Raw genomic sequence first — 13,554 nt, forward strand, 5'->3', positions numbered from 1 at the left:
GAGAACTTGTGGCTAGTGAAAAAATAAAGTGAAACTGCATGAAAAATCCTATGGGAATATTCATAGAAGCAACAAGTATCAGAGCTCGTATTATCTTTCAGAGATTTCTCCATGAATATGAAGTTTTAGCCTCCTCTGTTATACTGTTCCTAATTTTCTAGTACACTTAGAAAGTCACTGAGTTATTAAAATAACTGGAAGCCTTTCTATATAGACCATAATCTTTGATGAGGTCAGAATTTTTTTTCTAAAAATCATCTTTCTTGTTGGTTTGGTGAACATGGCGTCCTTTCTAACCACTCATTTTCATGTCATAAATAACTTATTTAAATGCCCTTTTGAAATTACTCTTGTAGAACAGAAATAACTACAATATTTTATTTTTCAAAATACTTTTAAATTATTCATTTTATTATTTAAGACTTAATATAGTTAAAATTTAACCTTTTCAGTTTCCTTACCTCAAAGTCTCTTATATGCTTCTCCTTGCTCTCTTTCAAATTAATAGACTATTTGTAATTAATTGTTACACATACACACACACACACACACACACACACACACACACACCAAATCTTATAAAGATTGTACAGATTAAGAGAATGTCCATCTATTCTTTAATGTATAACTTATTTAGACTTTATTTACTTCCAGTTCTAATTATACATATACCTTTTAAATCTTCATAAACTCACTAGGTAAAGACACATGAAGGAATATAAATACTATTTTTCTTCTCTTAGAGTATCTATTTATTAAATATTAAGCCTAGCTGATAAAATATAAGCAGCAATAATATACAGAATTTTACTCCATGATATAATTTTAAATAGATTCTCAATTAAGGAATTGTATACAAGCTATGAGGTCTCCCTCATTTTTTCTGTGTTCCATATTCTGGTCCATACCTCTACCTACAATACCAGAGCTATATTCTACTTTACATGCCATAGCTCTTGCTTGAAATGGATGATTTTCTAGAAAGATATCACTTACAGATATTAAATCAAGATCAGGTAAACTACTTAAATGGCCCTATAACCCATAATATAATAGAATCATTCATTAAAAGTCTCCTAACCTAGTTATCCCTGGGCCAGGTGGTTTCAGTAAATAATGATACAAGACTTTCAAAGAGAAGCTAATAACAATATTCTTCAAACTATTCCACCAAATAGAAAGAGAAGGAATGTTGCCAAACTCATTCGATGAGACTACAGTCACCCTGATACCTAAAGCACACAATGATTCAATGAAAGAACTTCAGCTTTCTCCTTTGCCTGCTTGCCATGAGTGACTGAGCTACTGCTAGATCCTTGGGCTTCATTCACAGCTGTTGATTACCATTGTTGGGAGTTGGACTGCAGATTGTAAGTCATCAACAAATCCCTTTAGTATATAGAGACTACACATAAGTTCTGTGACTAATACATCATCTACCATTATGGATGATGATTAAATGTAATGTATGTGAATTAGATATAAGAAAAGGTATTTTTAAATAATCAGTTAAAAATAAATCCACCTTGAGCATGAACTCGGCGGACAGTCCCACGTCCCCAGTAGACTCTCCACACTGCAAGCACCCTAGCACTCCCAGGATCCTGGGATCACTGGTGAGTGGAATACAACATCTGTTCCAAAACACAGGGAGGGACCTATGCCAGCAGGAAAAGGAACACAGGAAAGCAACCCAACCAGAAGCTGGGGTTCCTTCCAGTTAGCATTAGCCCCATGCCACCTTGGGAAGGAACTTGGCTGATGGCCCCACAGTTCCCAGAGGACTCTCCGTGCCTCAGGTGCCCTAGCACACCCAGGAACTTAGAATCATTGAAGAAAGTTGTCCTCGAGAGAGGGTCCTGACTCCAGGATACAGTTGAGAGCATCATCTTGTATCCCGGGTCTCTCAGAGACCAGTCCACTCAGGAGAGTGTGTGGGCCTCAGATTCAAAAGAGCTTCTTGGAACGGGTCCTTTCAGACTTTCATTCTCAGCCAGTAGGTGGATCAGAGCTCCAGACCTCTGTATGCCTTACCTGCAAGAGGAGAGCTTGCCTGCAAAGAGTGCTCTTACCACTGGGACTTAGGAGAGAGTTGAACTCCTAGGAGTGCTGACAGAGGCTAACAGAATCACAGGAGGAACAAGCTCCAGCAAGATACAGATAGAACATCTAACACAAGAGATTACCAGATGGCTAATGGCGAACATAAGAAGCTTACTAATAGAAACCAAGACCACTTGGGATCATCAGAACCAAGTACTCCCACCACAGCGAGTCCTGGATACCCCAACACACTCGAAAAGGAAGATTCGGATTTAAAACCGTATCTCATGATGCTGGTAGAGGATTTTAAGAAGGGCATTAATAACTCACTTAAAGAAATACAGGAGAACACTGCTAAACAGGTAGAAGTCTCTAAAGAGGAAACACACACACACACACAAAACCCATAAAGAATTACAGGAAAACACAACCAAGCAGGTGATAGAATTGAAGAAAACCATCTAAGATTGAAAAATAGAAGTAGAAACAATAAAGAAAACCCAAGGGGAGACAACTCTGAAAATAGAAATACTAGGAAAGAAATCAGGAGCCATAGATGTGATCATCAGCAACACAATACAAGAGATGGAAGAGAGAATCTCAGGTGCAGAAGAGTCCACAGAAAACATGGAAACAACAATCAAAGAAAATGCAAAATGCAAAACAACCCTCATTCAAAACATCCAGAAAATCCAGGACACAATGAGAAGACCAAACCGAAGGGTAATAGGTACAGATGACAATGAAGATTATCAACTTAAAGGGCCAGTAAATATTTCCAAGAAAATAATAGAAGGAAACTTCCCTAACTTAAAGAAAGAGATGCCAATGAATATACAAAAAGACTACAGATCTACAAATTGACTGGACCACAAAAGAAATTCCTCACTACACATAATAATCAGAACAACAAATGCACTAAATAAAGATAGAATATTAAGAGCAGTAAGGGGAAAAGGTCAAGTAACATATATAAGCAGACCTATAAGAATTATATCAGACTTCCCACCAGAGACAATGAAAGCCAGAAGATCCAGGACAGAGATTATACAGATTCTAAGAGAACACAGACACAAGCCCAGGCTACTATACCAAGCATAACTCTCAATTACCATAGATGGAGAAATCAAAGTATTCCATGACAAAACCAAATTCACACAATATCTTTCCAGAAATCAAGTCCTTCAAAGCTTAATAATAAAGAAATAATAAAGAAAACACTCCAACAAAGGAGGGACATTACACCCTAGAAAAAACAAGAAAGCAATCCTTCAAGAAACCTAAAAGAAGATAGCCACAAGAACAGAATCCAAACTCTAACAACAAAAATATCAGGAGGCAACAATTACTTTTCCTTAATATCTTTTAATATTAATAGATTCAATTCCCCAAGAAAAAGACACAGACTAACAGATTGGCTACATAAACAGGACCCAACATTTTGCTTCTTACAGGAAACCCACCTTTGGGACAAATCCAGATTCTACCTAAGAGTAAAAGACTGGAAAAAATTTTCCAATCAAATGATCTCAACTAACAAGCTAGAGTGCCATTCTAATATCGAATAAAATCTACTTTCAACTCAAAGTTATCAAAAAACCAAACCAAAACAAAAACAAAAACAAAAAACCAAGGTCTGGCACTTCATACTCATCAAAGATAAAATATTTCAAGATGAAATATAAATCCTGAATATCAATGCTTCAAATGCAAGGGCATCCACATTCATTAAGGAAACTTTAGTAAAGCTCAAAGCACACATTGCACCTCAAACAATAATAGTGGGAGACTTCAACACTCCATTCTCATCAATGGACAGATCCTGAAAGCGGAAACTAAACAAAATCAGATCCTAGAAACAGAAACTAAACAGGGACACAGGGAAACTAACAGAAGTTATAAATCAAGTGGATCTAACAGATATCTATAGAAAATTTTATCCTAAAACAAAACGATATAATTTTTCTATATAATTCGTCATAAAACAGGCCACAACAGATACAAAAGGATTGAAATAACATCATACATCCTATCACATCAACACAGACTAAGGCTGATCTTCAATAACAACATAAATAAGAGAAAGCCCACATACTCGTGGAAGCTGAAAAACACTGTGATCAATGAAAACTTGATCAAGGAAGAAATAAAGAAATTAAAAACTTTTTAGAGTTTAATGAAAATGAAGCCACAACATACACAAACATATGGGACAACACAAAGAAAGCAGTCCTAAGAGGAAAACCCATAGCTCTTAGTGCCTCCAAAAAGAAACTGAAGAGAGGATACTAGAGCAGCTTGAAAGCACACCTAAAAGCTCTAGAACAAAAAGAAGCAAATTCATCAGAGAGGAGTAGATGGCAGGAAATAATCAAACTCAGGGCTGAAATCAACAAAGTGGAAACAATAAGAACTATTCAAAGAATGAACCAGACCAGGAGCTGGTTCTTTGAGAAAATCTACCAGATAGATGCACCCTTAGCCAGACTAACAAGAGGGCACAGGGACAGTATCCTAACTAAAAAAATCAGAAAAGAAAAGGGAGACATAACAACAGAACTTGAGGAAACCTGAAACACCATCAGATTCTACTATAAAAGGCTATACTCAACATAACTAGAAAACGTGGATATAATGGACAATTTACTAGACAGATACCAGGTACAAAAGTTAATTAGGATCAGATAAATTATCTACACAGTCCCATATCCCTTAAAGAAATAGAAGCAGTCATTAATAGTCTTCCAACCAAAAAAAAAAAAAAAAAAAAAAAAAAAAGCCCAGGACCATATGGGTTTAGTGCAGAGTTCTATGAGATCTTCAAAGAAGAACTAATTCTAATTCTCCTCAAACGTTTCTACAAAATAGAACAGAAGGTACTCTACCCAATTCATTCTATAAAGCTGCAACTATTCTGATACCTAAACCACACAAAGGACCAACAAAATAAAAGAACTTCAGACCAATTTCCATTATGAATATCAATGCAAAAATACTCAATAAAATCCTCACAAACTTAATCCAAGAACATATCAAAATGATTATCCTTCATGATCAATTAGGCTTCATCCCAGGGACTCAAGGGTGGTTTAATATATAGAAATCCATCAATGTAATCCACTATATATAAAAACTCAAAGGTAAAATCCACATGATCATCTCATTAGATGCTGATAATGTATTTGACAAAATCCAAAATCCATTCATGATAAAAAGTCTTGGAAAAATCAGGAATTCAAGGCCCATACCTAAATATAATAAAAGCAATAGACAGCAAATTAGTAGTCAACAATAAACTAAATGGAGAGAAAATTGAAGCATTCCCACCAAAATCAGGAACTAGATAAGGCTGCCAACTTTCTTTCTACCTATTCAGTATAGTACTTGAAATCCTAGCCGACAACAAAAGGAGATCAAGGGATACAAATTGGGAAAGAAGAAGTCAAAATGTTATTATTTTCAGACAATATGATGGTATATATAAGTGATCCTATAAATGCTACCAGAGAACACTGAAACCTGATAAACAACCTCAGTGAAGTAACTGCATATAAAATAAACTCAAATCACTGACTGTCCTTTCTCTACACAAAGAATAAACAGGCTGAAAAAGACAATAGGGAAAAAACACCCATCACAATAGTCACAAATAATATTAAAAAAAAAAAACTTGGTGTGACTCTAACTAAGGAAGTGAAAGGTATGTATGATCAGAACTTCAAGTCTCTGAAGAAAGAAATTGAAGATCTCAGAAGATGGGATGATCTCTGATGCCCATGTACTGGCAGAATTAATCTAGTAAAAATGGCTATCTTGCCTAAAGCAATCTACAGATTCAATGCAATCTCCATCAAAATTCCAACTCAATTCCTCACAGAGTTAGGAATGGCAATTTGCAAATTCATCTTGAATAACAAAAAACCCAGGATAACAAAAACTATTTGCAACAATAAAAGAACCTCTGGTGGAATCACCATCCCTGACCTCAACCTGAACTACAGTGCAAGTGTGATTAAAAACTGCATGGTACTGATACAGTGACAGACAGGTAGATCAAAGGATTAAAATTGAAGACCCAGAAATGAACCCACACACCTGTGGTCACTTGATCTTTGACAAAGGAGCTAAAACCATCCAGTGGAAAAAAGACAACACTTTCAACAAATGGTACTGGTTCAACTGGTGACTACCATGTAGAAGAATGTGAATTGTTTCATTCTTTTCTCCTTGTACAAAGCGCAAGGCTAGGTGGATCAAGGAACTACACATAAAACAAGAGACACTGAAACTTATAGAGAAGTAAGTGAGCAAAAGCCTTGAAGATATGGGCACATGGGAAAAATTCTAGAATAGAACAGCAATGGCTTGTGCTGTATGATCAAGAACTGACAAATGGGACCTCATAAAATTGCAAAGCTTCTATAAGGCAAAAAACACTGTCAATGAGACAAAGAGGCCCCCAAAAGATTGGGAAAAGATCTTTACCAATCTTAAATCAGACAGAGGAGTAATAACTAACATATATAAAGAACTCGATAAATTGAATTTCAGAAAACCAAGTAACTCTATTAAAAAATAGTGTACAGAGCTAAACAGAGAATTCTAAACTTAGGAATGCTGAATGACTGAGAATCACCTGACAAAAATATTCCACATCTTTAATCATCAGGGAAATACAAATCAAAACAACCCTGAGATTCCATCTCATACCAGTCTGAACAGTTAAGATAAAAAAATCAAGGTGACAGGAGATGCTGCCGAGGATGAGGAGAAAGAAGAACACTCCTCGATTGCTGGTGGGATTGCAAGCTGGTACAACCACTCTGGAAATCAGTTTGGTGGTTTCTCAGAAAACTGGACATAATACTACTGGAAGATCCAGCCATACCTCTCCTGGGCATATACCCAGATGTTCTAACTTGTAATATGGACACATGCTCTACTATGTTCATAGATGCCTTATTTATAATAGCCAGAAGCTGGAAAGAACACAGATGTCCCTCAACAGAGGAATGGATACAGAAAATGTGGTACATTTACACGATGGAGTAGTACTCAGCTATTAAAAACAATGAATTTATGAAATTCTTAGGCAAATGGATGTACCTGAAGGATATCATCCTGAGTGAGGTAACCAAATCACAAAAGAACACACTTGATATGCACTCACTTTTCAGGCCGTGTTTGAACTCAGTACATTTGAACGTTGTGCTAAGTTTTGCTTTTCTTACAGATTCAAGTAAAAAGAAGGTTGAGAGAAACAGAGGACAAGGAAAATGAAAGGTCTTTTAAGAAACAACTATTTTATCATGAGAGTTCCAAAGGCAACAAGAGAAAAAGAAACACCATAAGAGAATATCTATTATGTGAAATATCTGAAGGCTTGAATGTGTTGTATAGAAACATTTCAAATAAAATGGATGGAAAGAAAAATGCTGCAGTAAAGACAAATAAGGTTCAAAGATAAAATCAGTGTACAGATTCTTGTATTAGAAATGACATGTCCAGTGTGTATTTATGTGGCAGCCACAGCTGGGGACCTTGCACCTATAGAGCTTCCTGTAGAGAATCTGTAGAAGTCAATGAAATCAGTGCATTGATTAGGCAAAAACAACAGGAACTGGAGTTGCCATGGTTTCCTAATACATTACCTGGAAATGGAAGAGTTGGCTCTGTACCCTGGAGTGTAGAGACAGTCCTCCTCTCTCTGGCTTCCTCAGAGTTGCCAAGGATGGTTTTCCCAACAAGTACCAAGTCACTAGAGCATTTTGGTACTTCTCATAATGGATATGCATTAGCACATACCCAAGGAGGAGGAGGAAAAAAGCAAACTTCAGGCACATCAAATACCAGAGGATCAAGACAAAAACCTGCAGCAACTGCTCCTACAAGGAGGTCCACATGAAACACGTGAGCTGAGACAGTCAGTCAGTCCCAGAAGTCCCCACTGTCAAACTATTCTGAGTGTGATGCCCCAGGGAATAGTAATTCCTCTGTAAGTATTTCTCCTCCAGCTGAATCAGAAAAGCAAACAAGACAGGCTCCAAAATGGAAGTCTGGGAGGAGAGGAAGAAAACCGCCTTTATTGAAAAAGAAACTTAGGAAATCTGTACCCCCCCCCGCCCCCCGCTGAAAAATCACCTAGCTATTCAGTAGAGGAAGAAAGTGTGGACTCTGACACTCCACCTGTGTTGGAGAAAGAACAACAATCATGTGTAGAAAGTAGTAGCATTTGCTCTGTTCAAACAGATGAAGAGAATCATCTTCATCTTGAAAGTTGCAGTGAACAATCAGAAGAAAATGAACAAACCAAGAATCATGAGATTGAGGAGCAAACAGAAAGTTTAAATTCTGAATCTTGCACTCAATATCCTTGTGTGCTTGTTGGAGAGGATACAGGGATAGAGGCCAAGGAGTTCTGTGTAGACCATGATATTTCTCCAGATACTTCTCTAAGAGGAAGTGATCCAGTAGAACACCAAAATCAGGTGTCTGGAAGCTCAGTCAGAGGTACAGGCACTTGTGTGTACAGAGAGTACTCCTGAAGATTCTCTTACATGTCTACCTTTTGACATTGAACACCAACCCGTGTCCAGTTCCCTAGATGAAGTATCTGATAACACCACACCAGTGGTTAGTGATGAAAGAACACAGGAGAGTCTCATTGTAGAAAGTACTGATTTGAACGATTCTGCAGTAAACACAGAAGCATTTGTAGAGAGCCCCAAAATGGAATTTTCTGAGGGTGAAACTGCACACGGACTGGACAGACACTGTGTTCCCAGCTCAGACACTGAGTTGCCTGAGCATATTCAAACAGAAAATACAGAAATAATTACAGCATATGGCACTTCAGAAAATGAAAATTCTCATGCTGTTCAAGACTGTGAAGATAACTTATTAAAACATAATCTTGACAACTCCCAATCAGATACATTCTTAGAAGAAAGGACAGACTCTCTAGTTGAACATCCAATCCATTCAGAGTTATCTCACAAAGAGGTTGAACAGAGTGAGAAACATTTCAGTGATAATAATAATGAAACAGTACCTATGGAGTGCGATTCTTTCTGTAGTGACCAGAATGAGTCTGAAGTAGAGTCATCTGCAAATACTGTCTCTAAACAATTGAGTGAAAATTCTGTGCAACACAGTTCTGTTGACAAGCTGTCTTCTGATCCTGCAGTTGAGAAGGTTGAAACTGGAGCACAATCAGCTGAAAGCTTAGTGGATAAAGCCCCAAAGCCTTGTACTTGAAGATCTAGATTCCATTCTCCATCTACAACTTGGTTTCCTAATAAAGATGCTGCACAAGAAAAGAGGCGTGCTTAGTCTTTGTCTCCAAAAAGAGAGACTGCAATAGAAAGTAAGAGTTTTCAGTCACCATCACCCAAGAGAGAATCTGCCAGAGGATGGAGAAAATCTCATTCTCTCTCACCGAAAAAAGATGTAGCAAGAGAAAGGAGGCAGTCTTGCTCTCCAAAGAGAGAGAATGCTAGGGAAGCTAAAAGATCTGAGTCAGGGTCCCCAAGAAGTAATACTTCTAGAGAGAACCAGAGGTCTCAGTCCCAAGTGAAAGATTCTTCCTCAACAGAAAAATCGAGGTCCTGGAGCAGAGAAAGAGAAATTGATAGAGAAGCTCAGAGGAGAGAGCAAGACAGAGAGAGGAGAGCTAGAAGATGGTCCCGGTCCAGATCCCGCTCTCGATCGCCATCAAGATTAAGAACAAAAAGTAAGACTTCATCATTTGGTAGAAATGAGAGAGATAATTACTCTCCTTGGTGGGAGGAAAGATGGACAAATGATGGTTGGAGGTGTCCCAGAGGAAATGATCGGTACCGGAGGAATGATTCAGAGAAACAAAATGAAAATACAAGAAATGAAGAAAAAATGAAATCACTGCAGATACTAATGATCCAAGTTACACAGATAGCTGTCTCTTGTGAGACTATGCCAGGGCCTAGCAAACACATAAGTGGATGCTCACAGTCAGCTATTGGATGGATCATAGGGCCCCCAATGGAGGAGCTAGAGAAAGTACCCAAGGAGCTAAAGGGATCTGCAACCCTATAGGTGGAACAATATTATGAACTAACCAGTACCCCGGAGCTCTTGACTCTAGCTGCATATGTATCAAAAGATGGCCTAGTCGGCCATCACTAGAAAGAGAGGCCCACTGGACTTGCAAACTTTAGATGCCCCAGTACAGGGGTACACCAGGGCCAAAACGTGGGAGTGGGTGGGTAGGAGAGTAGGGGGATGGTATGGGGGACTTTTGGGATAGCATTGGAAATGTAAATGAGGAAAATACTTAATTAAAAAAAAAGAAATAAACTTACTTAAAGGTGAAAAACAAACAAACAAACAAACAAACAAAAAGCATAGAAAAGACTGTCACAGTTGGATAACAGAAAAAAATAATCTCTGGGCCAGATCCAAGGACCAGAAATCCAGAAAAGTTAAAAGATCTCCACTGGGAGCCGGGCGTGGTGGCGCACGCCTTTAATCCCAGCACTCAGGAGGCAGAGGCAGGTGGATTTCTGAGTTCGAGGCTAGCCTGGTCTACAAAGTGAGTTCCAGGACAGCCAGGGCTACACAGAGAAACCCTGTCTCGAAAAACCACAAAAAAAAAAAAAAAAAAAAAAAAAAAAGATCTCCACTGGGAAGAAAATAGAAATGAAAATTCAGGGAATTCTTGGACTAAAAACTTTGGCCCAGGCTGGATGTCCAGCCGTGGTCGAGGCGGCCATGGGAAAGGTGCTTACAGAGGTAATTTTGCCTGTAGTGACCAGAGCGAGAACAGGTGGCAAAGCTGTACACCCCTCTCAGGGACCGACTCTTTCAAGTCTGCGGAGCAGCAGTTCTCTAAGTGGAAAAGTGAGCAGGAGCTGTCCTTTGGCACAGCAGCAGACAGATCAAGGTGGACACCTGCATCTAGTTGGACAGTAAGAAAAACTCTGCCCGCAGATGTGCAGAACTATTACTCTCGGCAGGGCAGGAACTCTTCAGGCCCACAGTCTGGGTGGATGAGAGAGGAGGAGGAGACCCCTGAGCAGGATTCTAACTTAAAAGACCAAACAAACCAAGTTGACGGTTCTCAGCTGCCTGTGAATATGATGCAGTCACACATGAGTGTAATGCAGCATCCAGTGAATGCCCAGCACCCGCCTATGGGGATCTTCCCATACTCAGTGGGTGTTCCAGACCCAATGATGAATATGCAGCGGAACCCATTCACCATGCACCCTCTGCTGCCCCTGCATCTTCATACAGGTAGCTAACCCTGCAAGTATACCTCAGGGACCATCACCAACACCCCCTCTGCTACCATCCCAGCAGGTCAGCTACATCGCCTCACAACCAGATGGGAAACAAGTGCAGGGCCTTCCAAGTTCTTCTCATGTAGGTAATAATATGAATACACAAGTGTTGCCTGCTCCATCAGCAACCCCATCAAACATGGGATCAGTTCAGGGACCAAGTTCTGGTAATACTTCGTCATCAAATCACGTCCAAGCCTCTAACGCTGCTGTAAAATTGGCAGAAAGCAAAAAATTGCAAATTCAAGAGAAAGCAGCACAGGAGGTGAAAGTGCCTATTAAGCCATTTTATCATAATAAAGACATCACTAAGGAAGAGTACAAGGAGATTGTGCGGAAGGCAGTGGACAAAGTTTGTCATAGTAAGAGTGGAGAATTAAATTCTACCAAAGTGGCAAATCTGGTTAAAGCATATGTAGACAAGTACAAATACTCACGGAAGGGAAGCCAGAAGAAATCTCTGGAAGAACCCGTGTCTACAGAAAAAAAACTAGGCTGACCAGAGGAGCACTGCCCAGGACACTGTGGAGATGTTTGTAGAGTGCACTTCAGCATGCACCCTTACTGAATCACACCCAACTATGATGGAAATCTGGTCTTGATAAAATTATTTTTTTATTGTAGGATATGTTTTGTTCAAAATATAGCTGTGCACTGCAACTTCTATATCTAACCCTAAACTCCAATACAACAAATTCAAGGCACAAAAAAGATTAGGTAAACTGTCTGAATAGTCCTATAACCCTAAGGAAATAGGATCAGTCATTTTAAGTCTCCCAAATAGACAAACAACAACAATAATAACATGCTGGGTCAGACTGATTTAGTGCAGAATTCTACCAGACTTTCATAGAAGAGATAATGGCTATTCTTTTGAAATTATTCCACAAAATAGAAACAGAAGGAACACTGCCAAATCCATTCTATGAGGCCACAGTCACCCTGTGACCTAAACCATGCTAAGACTCATCAAAGAATTCAGACCAATTTCCCTAATGAACTCTGATGCAAAAACACTCAATAAAATATTTGCAAACAGAATCCAAGAACACACCAAATACATCATCCACAATGATCAAGTAGTCTCCATCCCAGGGGTGTAGAGGTGGTACAATATACAAAAATACATCAAAGTAATGCACCATATAAACAAACTGAAAGAAAGAAAAAAAAAAGATGTGATCATTTCACTAGATGCCAGAAAATCTTTTGATAAAATATAACTGCCCTTTCTCATAAAAGAATATAGATACAAGGAATGCATCTAAACACAATATACAGCAAGCCAATAGCCAACATAAAATTGAACAGTGAGAAACTTAAAGCATTTCACTAATAAGTGGAGAAAAAGTTGTACACTCACCTCATATCTCTTTGATATAGTATGTGAAGTTCTAGCTAGAGCAATAAGACAACCAAGGAAGAACAAAGGGATACAAATTGTAAAGGAAGATGTCAAAGTATTGCTATTCACTGGTGATATGTTAGTATACATAACTGACTCCAAAATTTCTACCAGGGAAGTCCTACACTAATAAACACCTTCAGCTGGATACAAAAGTATCTCTAAGAAATAAGTAGCACTCATCTACACAAGTGGCAAATGGTCTGAGAAAAAAGTCACGGAAACAGTGCCCTTCACAATAGCCATGAAAAATATAAAATACCTCAGTGTAACTCTAACCAAGCAACTAAAGCACTTATATGACAAGAACTTCAATTCCCCGAAGAAAGAAATTGAGGAAGATATCAGAAGGTGGAAAGATCTCCCTTGCTCATGGATCAGTAGGATTAACATAGCAAAAATGGCTATCGTACCCAAAGCAATGCACAGATTCAATGCAATACCCATCAAAATTCCAACACAAATCTTCACAGATCTTGAAGGAAGAATTCTCAACTGATTTCAAGCTGTACTACATGACAGTTGTAATAAAAACATCATGGTATTGGAATAAAAACTGATAGGTGGATGAATGGAATTTAACCAAAGACTCAGAAATAAACCTGAACATCTCTGGACTTTGACAAAGAAGGCAAAATCATACAATGGAAAATGGAGAGCATTTTAAACAGATTGTTATGGTCTAACTGGATGTCTGGATGTAGAAGTATGTAAATACATTTCACACTTCACAGAATTCAAGTCAAAATAATCAAACATCTCAACTTAAAACCAGGAGTATTTCAT

The 13,554-nt window shown here is 38.4% G+C and overlaps 1 pseudogene; it reads left to right on the forward strand.

Moving 5' to 3' along the window:
- The first annotated feature begins 1,532 nt into the window (after positions 1-1,532).
- LOC110286274 (protein SCAF11-like) lies at positions 1,533-11,862 on the forward strand (annotated as a pseudogene).
- Positions 11,863-13,554: the final 1,692 nt, after the last annotated feature.

This window comes from Mus caroli, unplaced genomic scaffold, assembly GCF_978045245.1.
Source record: "Mus caroli unplaced genomic scaffold, Mus_caroli_1 scaffold_5, whole genome shotgun sequence".
Classification (NCBI taxonomy): Eukaryota; Metazoa; Chordata; class Mammalia; order Rodentia; family Muridae; genus Mus; species Mus caroli.